Source organism: Callorhinus ursinus, unplaced genomic scaffold (assembly GCF_003265705.2).
Source record: "Callorhinus ursinus isolate GAN/ISIS: 27379988/994484 unplaced genomic scaffold, GSC_fseal_2.0 scaffold43, whole genome shotgun sequence".
NCBI classification, from domain to species: Eukaryota; Metazoa; Chordata; class Mammalia; order Carnivora; family Otariidae; genus Callorhinus; species Callorhinus ursinus.
The window spans coordinates 4539298-4553619 of NW_027397105.1; the positions used below are offsets into that span (position 1 = coordinate 4539298).

Below are 14322 nucleotides of genomic sequence, written 5' to 3' on the forward strand. Positions count from 1 at the left end.
GCCCCTAAAAAAACAGATTTATTGAGATATCATTATATACCATCAAATCCACCCATTTAAAGTGTACAATCCAATGAATTTTAGTCTATTTACAGAGGTGAGTGACCATCACCACCATCTAAATTTAGGGTATTTTTTTAAAGATTTTATTTATTTATTTGAGAGAGAGAATGAGAGAGAGAGAGCACATGAGAGGGGGTAGGGTCAGAGGGAGAAGCAGACTCCCTGCTGAGCAGGGAGCCCAATGTGGGACTCTGGGATCATGACCTGAGCCAAAGGCAGGCACCCAACCGAGCCACCCAGGTGCCCTAGAAGGTTTTTATCCCCCAAAGAAAATCTGTCCCCAAGGGCAGTCACCCCCACTTTCCTCCTCTTGCCAACCCCTGGTAGCCAGTAATATCTGTCTGTCTCCACAGATTTGCCCATTCTGGACATTTCATATAAAGGGAATTATAGAGCATGTGATCTTTCATGACGGGCTTCTTTCACTTAGCATAGTGTTTTCTGGGATCATCCACGTGGTGGCCAATATCAGTGCTTCATTCTTGGTGTTGAATGACATTCCATTGTAGGGATCAATCACATTTTCTTTGTCCCTTCATCCGTTGATGGACAGTTGGGTTGTTTTTACCATTAAGACACCGATCTCTGAATCGTACTGCTATGAACACTGGTAGAAAAGTTGTGTTTGAGTCCCTGCTTTCAATTCTTTTGGATATATACCTAGGAGTGGAATTGCTGGATCATATGGTAATTCTATGTATAGCTTTTTGAGGAATTGCCAGACTGTTTCCCACAGCAGTTGTGCCATTTTCCATTCCTACCAGCAAAGCACAAGGCTTCCAACTTCTCCACATCCTTTCCAACTCTGGTTATTTCTGATCCTAGCCATCCTAGTGGGTGTGAAGTGGTAGCTTATTGTGGTTGAGATTTGCATTTCCCTGATGGCTAATGATGTTGAGCCTCTTTTCATGTGCTTATTGGCCATTTGTGTACCTTCTTTGGGGAAATGTCTATGCAAGTCCTTTGCACATTTTTAAATGGGGTTTTTAAAGATATATTTAATTGAGTTGTGATACTTTCTATATTCTGCAAGTCCCTTATCAGGAAAACGATTTGCAAATATTTACCCCTGTTTTGCACGTTGTCTTTTTGCTTCCTGGAGTGTGTTGTTTGAAGGACAAATGTTTTAAGTTTTGATGAAATCTAATTTACTTCTTCTTCTATTGCCTATGCTTTTTTTCTGCGACGTCTAAGAAATCTTTGCCTAAGCCAACTTCGTGGAGATTTACTCTTATGTTTTCTTCTAAAGCTTTTATAGTTTTAGCTTGTGTATGTAGGTGGATGATCTATTTTGAGTTAATTTTGGGGTTTGATGTGAGGTAGGGGGTCTGCATTAATTCTTTTGCATGTGGATATTAGTCCATCCATCTTTGTGTACGTTGAGAGTTTTCCACAATAAAATTTAACTTAAGAAAAGTTAATGACAAAATGACAATGATAAGTGACAAAAATGACAATGACAAAAAAAATTATATGCTGGGTAGGAACTGCCTGTAGTTGCTAATAACGACTACTTAAGAATGGTTTCCACAAGAAACGTTTGTGCTTTTACTTATTTATTTTAGGTAAAAGAATTCTAGTGGCAGGTACAGCGGATGTGGCAGTTTTATCATCATTAATGAACCAGTGTCTTGCTGTCTGTTTGTTTCAACATTCCTGTATGTGGCCTGCATCCCCAGGGTTGCCTCATGGTCACAAGGTAGCTGCTGGAACACCAGCCAACACCTCCACATTATGAGCAGGGGAAAAAAAAAAAAAGGAATCATACCTCTTTATTTATATCTTTTAGATTCATTTTTTTAAGTTTTTATTTATTTATTTGAGAGAGAGAATGAGAGAGAGAGAGAGAGAGAGCACATGAGGGGGAGAGGGTCAGAGGGAGAAGCAGACTCCCTGCTGAGCAGAGAGCCCGATGCGGGACTCGCTCCTAGGACTCCAGGATCATGACCTGAGCCGAAGGCAGTCGCCTAACCAACTGAGCCACCCAGGCGCCCGTCATACCTCTTTAAATAACATTTCCTGGAACCAATTTAAAAAGTTGGATTTACACCTCAGTGGCTACTTCTAAGGTGGGGAAGGGCACATCAACATGCTAGTCAATATAAGGGCTCTGACCGGAAGTTCAGTGTCCATGCGTGGTTATCGAGTGGCCAAAGCAACAGGCTGTGATGGAGAGTAGCAGTTGCCCACCCCATATCCAGTCTTTAGTATCTTTAATAGCAAGTAGGATTGTGGGATTATGAGCCCAGGATTGCCAGAGCTTTTAAGTTTTGGAGGCTTCAGTTCTACATTTTGTATGAACGCTCCAGATTTTTCCGCACTGGCAACCAACCAACCAACCAAAAAAAAAAAAAAAAAAAAAGAATCTTGCCTGGGCCAAACACAATACATCTGTGGTCCATATTCCATCTCTGTGCTGCTCGTTGGCAACCTCTGCCTTCAGGTGGACACCAGAGCCCTCTAGACACCTGAAGGGCACGGGGGCGGCATTACAATTCCTGTGTGTCTCTGAGCCAGCCGGGAGAAGTCACGAGGAAGGAGGTTTTGGCTCAACTCTAGGAAGAACTCCATCCGCAGAGCTGTCAGAAACAGAAGGAGCGGCCCCGGGGAGGTAGGAAGTTCTCTGTTGCTGGAGGTGTTTGAGCAGATGCTGGAGAACTGCTTGGCAGGGACTCCAGAGTCTCCCCAGCAACCCCAGGGGTGTCTGAGGCTGGTAGAAAATTGTCATGATGATGAATTCTGCAGGGTGACACGCCGAAGGGGACCCCTGCGGGTGAGGGTAAGGCAGGATGCTATGCATCTGGGTTGTTAGGGTGCTGGGCAACCCACCAGCAGCTGTGTCTGTCCCTGCCCTCCAGAGGATAAACAAGGGAACATGGAAATGCCCTCACCATCGATGTGGCCCCTATTAAGTTTAGTCTGTAGGGACAACAAAGATGGGCTTCCCAGATATTCACAAGCATGATTTGACTCATTTCCACCCGCTGCACGAGATCGCACAACAGCTATGTGACTTCTCTTAGGGTTGATGATGTGGGCTGTTCAATGCAATTCATTTGCTCGTTCGTGCTTTCAGGGCTGGCGTCACGGGCGGCACGCCTTGTGCAGGCGCGCAGGGACCTGCATTGAGAAAGACGCCACGTTTGGCTTAATGCTCTTCTGTCATCTGAAAATTCTCAGTCGCTTTTGAACAAGGGGCCCCCATTTTCATTTTGTACTGGGCCCTGCAAATTAAGTAGCCGATCCTCCATACTTTTACCCAAAAGTGCTGAAGAAAAGTGCAAGGCAGTGGGTTTACAGAGTCTCACACAATGTGCTCACTGGGGTAGATGGGAGGACGGTGAGAAGTGAGCATAGAAATATCTGCTATGTAACGCACGAGGTATTTGTAAGAGGAATATCTGACTTAAAGAGGTCGGGGCAGAGAAGGCTATTCAGGAATCCAGGTTTTAACTTTAATAGCTGGATGAAGTTCCTTCTGTTATTGGGGAACTATAAACAGGCACATAGCAGCTTAGGTAGGGACTACATTTCCCCGCATCCCCAGCAGTCAGTTGTGATCACATGACTAGTTATCACCAATAGAATGCGTGGAGATGATGTGGGCCACTTCCGGGTCTGGACCGCAAAGCGTCCCTGTGTGCCTTCTTCCAGCAGGTGGAATCTACGGAAGGAGGTGACCCAGCTTCAATCACGCAGGGGACCGTGAGGGTCTGGAAGCAGGCAGAGCAATAACTGAAAGGAACCGGGGTCCCCGAATGACCACTAGGGACCGAGCTGCCCACTCACCTGGACAGCTCATCTCAGCACTTACTACGCGATTGAAAAGAAATTTGTAGTCTTTAAGCTGCTGCATTCTGGGATGTCTTTGTTAGCCTACTCTACCAAATGCAATGAGTAAACAGCAGTCAGCCATGTGAAGAAAGGGAGAGAAGAGACTCTGGAACACCCAGTTGGGAGAGAACATAGCCCATTCAGGGAACTGGGAGTGGTTCGAGATACCTGAAGCTATGGCTGGCGGTGCGGCGGGGGTGGGCTGCTATAATCAAATACTTTGGACAGGGTGTTTAAGCATCAGATACGTGTTTCTCACAGGAGGCTGGGAAGTCTAAGACCAACGTGCCTGCAGGTTCAGTGTCTGGTGAGGGCTCCCCTCCTGGCTTGCACGCAGCACCTTCACACTCTGTCCTTGCAGGGACAGAGCTTTGGTCCCCCTTCCCGTTCTCAGAGGGACACTAATGCTATCACGGAGGCTTCACGCCGGTGACCTCATTTAACCCTAATCAGAGCTTCAACATACAAACTTTTGTGGGGGTGGGGAACACAAACATTCAGGCCTTAATAGGCAAGGAGAAGGAGGGCTGGACCGTATCTTAGTCCTTGTGTGCCGGAATTTTCTGTGCCAGGCAAGGGGCTGGAGCCATCCTGTGGGCTGTGGGCTGTGGGGAGCCAAGCAGGGAGGACAGGATGGGATTAGCTTTTCGGTTTGTCAGCTTGAGTCACAACCTGCAAATCTTTTAATTTATTTAATTTATGAAATATTTCAGGAGACTAGCCAGGAATACAATAAGCACTCACATACTCTACCACCTAGCTTGAAAAATACATCACAGATAAAGTCCCAGTACCTCTTACCTGATTCCATCCTTAACTTAGTTTTTTTGTTTGTTTGGTTGGTTTTTGTTTTTTGTTTTTTTCTTTTTTAAGATTTATTTATTTATTTGAGAGAGAGAGAGAGCGAGTGAGCATGAGCAGGGGGAGGGGTAGAGGGAGAGAATCTCCAGCAGACTCCCTACTGGGCACGGAGCTTGATGCGGGGCTCGATCTCACGACCCTGAGATCATGACCTGAGCCAAAACCAAGAGTCAAATGCTTAACCAACTGAGCCACCCAGGCCCCCCTGTTTTTGGTCTTTCTTTATTTTTTTTAAAGATTTTATTTATTTATTTGCGAGAGAGAGAATGAGAGATAGAGAGCACGAGAGGGAAGAGGGTCAGAGGGAGAAGCAGACTCCCCGCCGAGCAGGGAGCCCGATGCGGGACTCGATCCCGGGACTCCAGGATCATGACCTGAGCCGAAGGCAGTCGCTTAACCAACTGAGCCGCCCAGGCGCCCTGTTTTTGTTTTTTTTCTAAGGGCAGTTGGGTAGGGCAAGAATGGAACCAGGGCATGCATCATTGACTATCTGGCGTGTTCTCAGCACCATGCCAGATACTATAGGTACACATATTGAGAGAAGCAGCCATAGCTGGGTGGGAAAAAAAACTCAACAACAACACTGTGCATTCCCAGAATGAGAAGATTCCCTCCTGAGACCAGGCACACTGGAGGGGCAGGTGTTTCTGGAGCACAAATACAGGATGTGATGGGATATTTGCACAGAATCTTCAGCCATCACCTACTTCCGATCCATGTGTAGATAAACAGAGTGGTCAAAAGAAGCCTGAACTATGTCTCTGGAAGTTTTACAGCTCGGACGGACTCTGAAGGATTGGGGCTATGGGTGGTGTTCCATCTTTTCATCCAGCAGATGACTGTGACTTTGGAAGGGATATTGGGAGTAAATAGCTCGTGACATTGACAGTGTTGAGGAGGATTTTATTTCCCCGGGCAAGAGGCCAACACAGTGGAATATGAGGCTACTGGCAAAGGACAGAGAGTGCCACCAAGTTAGGGAAGAATGTGTTTGGCCGATGGCCCCAAAGGGCATCGAAAAAAAGATTGTTATGGGATGCAGAGCGGACTGCTGGTGTTCTGCTTAGCATCCATTTGTCATTTTCTTTCAACAGCCTCTTTACCTTTGAAGGGAAGCCATCCATCTTCCACTCATAATCTATGTGGCCAAAGAGGGCCGATCCTATCCTTTGGCACCAAAAGAAGTCTACCAAAATCTCAATGACTGGTTCAGAGGTGGCCACATGGCCCTCTCTGGACCGATGAGAGTTGTCACTGGCACTTTGCTCAGATGATTGGGAGTGAGGTGTGCTTTCTTTCTCTAGTAGAGTGGCTACGATGGTCAGTTATATGTTTGGAGCTGTTGAATGCTACCTTGCTTTAATGAGACTGAGAATGAAGCCAACATAGCAGAACGCTGAGCCTGATGAAAGAGAGAGAGAGAAATTCCTGAAAATATTACAGCACCTGGAGTTAGCCCTACCTGAAGCTAACCCTACCCCTGGACTTTTCAGTTATTCACGTCAATATTCTTCCCACTCCCTCTGGTTTAGTGTAGTTTCAGTTGACTTAGCACCACTGATAGTTGAGGAAAAAATGGAAAACAGCCTCTGTGAAATAGTCCAAAACAATATAATAGAGACAGTGTCATTATTCTTGAGCAACAATAGAATCAGCTGGACCAGAACTTTACGGCCTTATGTGTCTATCTCCCAATGCAAATGGTATAGGGAATGGATAAAGCAAGATTTTCATGCTACTGAAAGAAGCAAAATACAGTTTCATAAGCATCACTGCCACTTGGATGGGATTCATAACAAGGCAGAGCCAATGGAAGGCTATATGTTGTTAAAAAGATGCAAACCTAGCAGGAAGGGAAAAGTGTGTTGCATTTCCTGCAAAGAAGGTCTGTCCATCAGTGTGGAGAGTTTTTGGGTCAGGACTAATAAGGAGACCCACAGACCCAAGACCCCGCTCCACCCCCGCCACGGCCAGAGGAAACTTCCAGAGGATGCTTCCCTAACACATATCACAAAAACCACAAAACAGGGTTTTTACGGGGAATTCCACCTACCCAGACATAAGCTGGAATTCTCCTTTTGCTAAAGTTTAGAACATCTGATAAATTATCAACTTACTTTGCTAACAGTTTCTCAGAACACAGGAGGTAGCAATAGAAGGAACTGTTCTTTTAATTTTTTAAAAAAGATTTTATTTATTTTTTTGAGAAAGAGAAAGCACACACTTGTGGGTGCATGGGGGGCAAGGGCAGAGGGAGAGGGACAAGCAGACTCACTGCCCAGCTCGGAGCCTGATGTGGGACTCGATTCCAGGACCCTGAGATCATGACCTGAGCCGAAGGCAGACGCTTAACCGAAGGAGCCACCCAGGTGTCCCTTGTGGCTTGTTTTTTCCCCTTCTTCTTTTTTTTAAGTAGTTTTTTGGTTTGTTTGTTTTTGATTTTTTTGAAAACCATTTTCCTCCTTGTATATAAAAGGAAGCTTGGATAATTAGATGGAAAACTGGCTAAGTTGATGACGCAATAGCAGCTTCTACATCAATTTCCCAGATAGAAGTGATGGGACTTGTCCGCCAGACGCTGACCAAGTATTTGGTAAATAGGCTCATTTACTCTCCACCGCAATTTTAAGGGGTGCATTACAGTATGAGCCTTACTCCACAGATAAGGAGACCGAAGTTGAGCAAAACTAAAAGAATTCCCGAAACCAGGTTGGTGTTCTAGTCAGGATTTGAACTCCACCATCTGGATCCTAACCGCGACATTATGTTACCTATTTCCTCCCATTTTGGTAAATTCCTCATTTTATTGTATGCTTATCACTTTGTGGCTTTTTAAAAATTTTATTTGTTTATTTATTTGAGAGCAAGAGTGAGCGAGCGAGAGAGGGAGCAGGGCGAGGGGTAGAGGGAGAAGCAGGCTCCCTGCTGATCAGGGAGCCCGACATAGGGCTTGATCCCAGGACCTTGAGATCATGAACTGAGCCAAAGGCAGATGCTTAACCGACTGAGCCACCCGGGTGTCCCTTGTGGCTTGTTTTTTCCCCTTATTTTTTTTTTTTAGTAGTTTTTTGGTTAGTTTGTTTTTTTAGTAGGCTCCATGGCCAATGTGGGGCTTGAACTCACGACCCCAAGATCAAGAGTCACATGCTCCATGACTGAGCCAGCCAGGCACCCCTCTTTTTCCCCTTCTACTTGATATCATAATACAAGCCTTTTCCCTTTTTTTTTTTTTAGATTTTATTTTTATTTATTTGACAGAGAGAGAGACAGCCAGAGAGGGAACACAAGCAGGGGGAGTGGGAGAGGGAGAAGCAGGCTTCCGGCAGAGCAGGGAGCCCGATGCGGGGCTCCATCCCAGGACCCTGGGATCATGACCTGAGCGGAAGGCAGACACGTAACGACTGAGCCACCCAGGCGCCCCTCCCATTTTGTTTAAAACTCTTAATTTTTTAAAAAGATGTTATTTAAATTCAAGTTCGTTAACATATAGTGTATTATTAGTTTCAGGGGTAGAATTTAGTGATTCATCAGTTGCATACAACACCCAGTGCTCATTCCATCAAGCGCCCTCCTTCATGCCCATCACCCAGTTATCCCATCCCCCATCTTAACTTTTTTGATTAAAAAAAGTACACATGTGTAAAATAGAGAGACTAATCTAAGGCAAGCTCATGAACCCATCACACAGCTTCAACAATTAGCAGCCAATCTTGTCTCCTCTGTTCAGTCCCCATTCCATTATCTAAAGCAAATTATAGACAGCGCGTTATTTTATCTGTAAATACCCCAGTATGCAATTTTAGTAATTTCTCTCTTTCTTTTTTTATCTTCTATCTCCTCAGGAAACCATGGCACTATTGAGTAATTATTACATCCTACGGAGAACTTCAATATTGGTCAGAGTGTTAAGAGCTCTTGGTCTCAGTCCCCAAATCCCTCTTTGAAATGACCTAAGTAATTTCTTAATATTATCAGAATCCAGTCTGTGCTCAGATTTTCCCCCACGTAAGCATTACTGTACATGCTCTCCTCAATTTGGTTCTGAGGACACATCAGAAAGGATGGGTGGGTGGCGTGGAAGTGTCAGAAAGCTTCACCCAAGCTCAAGACAGTGAACGAACAAGGACGTGCCCCAAATTTCCAAAAGTTCAGGAGAAAGAAATACGTCTGACTCCATCTCGCACCGCACTGTCCAGTGTGGTGGCACTAGCCACACGTGGTTGTTTACATTTAAATTAATTAAAATACAGTTTTAAAGTCAGTCCCCCAGTGGTCAGTGGCCACGTGTGGTCAGTGGTTGCCATATTGGACAGGGCAGACTCAGGACATTTCCACCATCAAGGAAAGTTCCGTTGGTCTAGAACCAAAGAAGGGATGGTACTTACAAGGGGGCAAGAGACTCTAGACAGTTTTTTTTTTTTAATTGCATTTATAACTGTGGAAGGTCTTGGAAGGGGACAGTATGCCCACATGGGGAACTTGACCAACTTAACATTCAAGAGGAAGTCGGATACATACCTCAGGTCTCCCTGCTCATTTAACAGCTTTAATTGAACAATCTCCACTTTGCCTTGTGCCAACAAGAGGTTTGCTTTATTTTTAAACTTAACTTCCTTTTCTCTAAAAAGAACCCCTACTCGTGCTCGGCAGTGGAAAAACTGAAGTTAGCCCAATCTTATAAATATCAGCTGTGCCCAGCCACTTCCAGTTTAAAATAGTTTCATTTCAAGGAAAACACCTGGCACATTCAGGTTGGTATTTTCTACGGTAGTCTGGTGCAGAGCCCCTGCCCTGGGCTCGGGAAGCAGAGGAGAGCTCTGTCCATTGGTGCTCCTTCCCCTCCTCCTTGAAGTCCCTTGGGTCTGCTCCAAGAGTCCCCTTGTGGGAAGTGAAGGAGGACCTCTCCTTTCTCTGCCAGGCTGGGCTTCTCTGATCTGTCCCTCGGTGGCTGGTGGTAGGTGCGCACTTGTGGGGGGATCCCAGGTAGGATTTGGCTGTGATGCCGTCCTTGGTTTAGGCAATGACCCCGACAGTGTGTCTATCCAAGGTCCTAGGCTGGGTGGATCTTCAACGGCAGGTGGTCAAGCAGCTTTCAGACCCTCAGCCACTCCAACCCCCGGCAGGATCCTCCCTCCTTGGGCAGCTGAGCTGGCTCTCCCCGGTCAGCCCACCATTAACCAGGATGGTGGGACCTTCCTGTATGGGCCTTCTGGTGTGAAATGCCAGGGATGAGGCACCACCTTCTGGGTGCCCAAGTGGGCCACCCCACAACTGCATACACCAGTGAGTTGCCAACTGCCAGTTAATAACTTCAGAAAAAAAGGGGTTACATGGCCCCATTCCAGACTCTCTCTTCTACCTCACAGGCTCCTCCCTTGGAGTCCTCCAGTTTGAGAAGACAGGTCAGGTGTCCCCATATTCCATGGGATGGAGGCAATGGTTGAAGATATAAGTACTTCATAAAGGATTCTGCACATTTTCAGAGACATCCCTTCACCCCCTTTTGTCTTCCAGCCATTTTTCTTATCTCTTCCTGGTGTTGGAAGCTACTGACCCAGTTTAAAGTGTATATCAGTTATCCGTTGCTATGGATCAAATTACCCCCAAATTTAGCAGCTTAAAACAACAAATAAGGGCACCTGACTGGCTCAGTCAGAAGTGTGTGGGGCTCTTGATCTCAGGGTCATGAGTTCAAGCCTCACGTTACTCAAATAAATAAACTAAAAAAACAAAAAAAGAAAAACAAAACTATTCCTATCTCACATAGGTTCTGAGGGTCTGGAAGCAACATGTGGTCTAACTGGGTGGTTCTGGCTCCAGGCCTCTCATGTGGTTTCAGTTAGGATGTCAGCCGAGTTGCTTCATCTGAAGGCTTGACTGGGGTGGGAGGAGCCACTCCCAGGATGGCGGCAGTCACATGCCGATTGTCCAGAGGCTTTAATTTCTTGCTGCATGGGTCTCTCCAGAGGGCTGCTCACGACATGGCCGCTGACTTCCCCCAGAACAATTCATCCAAAAGAGAGAGAATGACCAAGATGAAAGTGTCTTTTATAACCTAACCTCAGAAGTGCTATGTTCTGTTGGTCTCACAGAACGACCCTGTACAGTGTTGGGAGGGGGGCTACCTAAGGACGAGAATACCAGGAGGCAGGGATGCTGGGGGTCAATGGAGGCTGGCCCACCTTGATGAGGTCCATTGATTGTGAGGCTCTGGCTGGGAATCCAGCTCTCTTTTAATTTAGTCCTTCAGTATTAAGCAAGTGGTTTTCACCATGTGCAAGCTTTTCCAGGAAAGACCCAGTCATGCACTTTGCTGCAATTACCTTGTACACCTTATAAAATTACACTTTGTTATTTTTATATGAGTAACATGTATTCAGTGTAGAAAAGGAAAAAACACACAGACAAATAAAAAAGCAGATAAAAATTATCTCTTAGTTCACCATTCAAAAGCAAACTCTGACATTATGGTTTTACAGAATTTTCTTCCCTATGAATGTTTACTTTTACAGAATCTTCCCTGTTGGTTCATGCTTTTAACAACCATTTTTTAAATATCTGTATGTGTCAGTGATTCTACTTCTGAGAATTTACTGAAGGAAATATTCAAGTCCATGAGCAAAGAGTTAGTTTCAATCAATTTAAGCCAATATATTTACCCAATATTCTTTTTTCTTTTTTAAAGATTTTATTTATTTATTTGACAGAGAGAAAGAGAGGGCACAAGCAGGGGGAGAGGCAGAAGGAGAGAGAGAGGGAGAAGCAGGCTCCCTGCCGAGCAGAGCGCCCGATGAGGGGCTCGATCTCAGGGGGACCCTGGGATCATGACCTGAGCCGAAGGCAGACACTTAATCACTGAGCCACCCAGGCACCCCTTACCCGATATTCTTAATGTGGTTGTATATTTGTTTGCATTTCAGATTTAGAAATATTTCTTCATGGTTTCTGGTTCCAGAAGTTTTTATGCTCCTCTAAGTTTACTTAAATTAATTTTTAATTGGCGAGTTTTTTTTAGAGTTTCTACTTTCTTTGAATTATAATAAAAAAAGATATAATTATGGCTATTCGGTGTCCTCTACAGTTACAATTTTTTCCCTCATTTTTTTGGTTTCTTTGTTCTTTTCCTCTGAAGTTTGAAAGAATTTTTCAGGTTGGTCCCGCCACGTGAATATTCACCTGTTGTGATTTTTAAATTCTTTTAAAATATTTAATGAAATAATTAAAGCAGATAGAGTAATATTTATAACATATATAGAAATTATAAACTGCCACCATCAGTTTATTTTATTTTATTTTTTTTAAGATTTTATTTATTTATTTGAGAGAGAGAGCACATGAGAGAGGGGAGGGTCAGAGGGAGAAGCAGACTCCCCGCTGAGCAGGGAGCCCGATGCGGGACTCGATCCAGGGACTCCAGGATCATGACCTGAGCCGAAGGCAGTCGCTTAACCAACTGAGCCACCCAGGCACCCTGCCACCATCAGTTTAAAAAATAAAGCAATAAACAGTTTCTTAGAAGCTACCCCCCTGCCCCCATAACCACTGTTCCGAAGTTTGTGCTTATCATATTCTTTCAACAAACGTATGTATCTTTATAAAGTGCATTGTCTGGTTAATGCAATTTTTCCCTTATGTAAATGCAGTCGAGTTGTATATGCCCTTCTCCGATTTGCTTCTGCTTCCTCCCCAACATTATGTTTGTGACATTCATCCCTGTTGACGGACGTGGCTGCAATTAGTTTCTACTGCGTCATAGTATTTCATTGTGTGAATGCACCACATCGTTATCAATTCTGCCCATGGACGCTGAGAAATTCCTGGATTCTTGCAATTACAAACAACACTGCTGTGAACATTCTAATAGATGTCATCCAGTGCACACACACAAGGATTTGTCTAGAGCAGTCATAGCCAAACTTGGCTACATGTTGGAGTCATGTGAGAATTTAAGAACTATTCAGATGTGACTCATATCCCCAAGACATTCTGATTTAACTGGTGTCGTGTCTGATTTGGACATCAGGATTTTATTTCATTTTATTTTTAAGATTTTATTTTTAAGTAATCTCCACCCCCAATGCACGGCTTGAACTCATAACCCCACGATCAAGAGTCTCATGCTCTTCTGACTGAGCCAGCCAGGCACCCCTGATTTGGACATCAGGATTTTATTTAATTTTTAATATATTTTTATTTATTTTTTATTATTTTTAAGATTTTATTTATTTATTTGACAGGGAGGGAACACAAGCAGGGGGAGTGGGAGAGGGAGAAGCAGGCTTCCTGCTGAGCAGGGAGCCCGATGCGGGGCTTGATCCCAGGACGCCGGGATCATGACCTGAGCTGAAGGCAGACGCTTAACGACTGAGCCACCCAGGCGCCCCAAATTTTTAAATATATTTTTAAACGATTTATTTATTTATTTTAGAGAGAGAGAGTGCACACATGCACACAAGCTGGGGGAAGGGCAGAGGTAGAGTCCTCAAGCTGACTCCCCACTGAGTGTGGAGCCAGATGCAGGGCTTGATCTCAGGACCCTGAGATCATGACCTGAGCTGAAATTAAGAGTTGGTTGCTTAACCGACTGAGCCACCCAGGAGCCCCCAGACATCAGGATTTTAGAAAGCAGGTTTGGAACCATTGTCTTACCACATATCTGCGTGGGAGTGGAATTACCATGGAACCCCTAGGTCGTAGACCTTGTGCATCTTTCGTTGCACTGGATATTGTCAACTTGTTTCTCACAAGGAATGTGCAAGAGTCCTAGTTTCTCCAGGGCTCTGCCAATATATGGTATTGTCCAATTCAATTCTTTTCTGTAACATCAATTCTACCAATTTGTGAAGGGGGAGCTATGAATTGTAATCTGCTTTTTTTTTTTATTTTTAGAGAAAGAGAGTGTGCACATGGGGGTGGGGCAGAGGGAGAGAGAGAGAGAGAGAGAGAGAGAGAATCCCAAGCAGGCTTCACACCCAGCGCAGAGCCTGGCACAGGGCTGGATCCTGCGACCCCGAGATCATGACTCGAGCCAACATCAAGAGTCAGACCCTTAACTGACTGAGCTTCTTAGAAGTGCCCCTGCTTTTTGTTTATGGTTTCCTTGCATGCCTCCTTTATCACCTGTTTAATACGGCTTTTATTTATCTCGGTCTGTTGCTCTTTCACCTGAGTCTGTTTTTTCCTTATGATTCTGTATTTCCCAGAGCCCACGCCTTCTTGTATCCCATGGTGGATGGAGAAAGAGTTTGCCCACATCCTCCTGTCCATCTGGCAACAGATGACTCTCTCAGTAGTTTGCTTTTCCTGTAGACCTCCAATCCCACATCTGCTTTGTTTTTTCCTTCTCTGTTTTTTCATGGACCCCGTGCTGCTTTTGTTCTCTTAATTTGCGCTTTTTTTTTTGGCTTTTTTAAAAAAATTGCAGTATAGTTGACACACAATATTATGTGAATTTCAGGTGAACAGCATAGTGAGTGGACCCGTCTATATGTTACGTTGTGCTCACAAGTGTATCCGCCCCGTCACCACATGATGCTGTCACAGAATCATTGACTGTATTCCTGA

At 44.7% G+C, this 14322-nt stretch overlaps 1 non-coding gene across 1 annotated transcript; it reads right to left on the reverse strand.

The window, feature by feature from the left end:
* Window positions 1-8584: 8584 nt before the first annotated feature.
* On the reverse strand, window positions 8585-8710 carry LOC112817333 (small nucleolar RNA SNORA25). Its single transcript, XR_003206372.1, has one exon. It is a non-coding gene; the product is annotated as a small nucleolar RNA SNORA25 (small nucleolar RNA).
* Between the last annotated feature and the right edge of the window lie 5612 nt (window positions 8711-14322).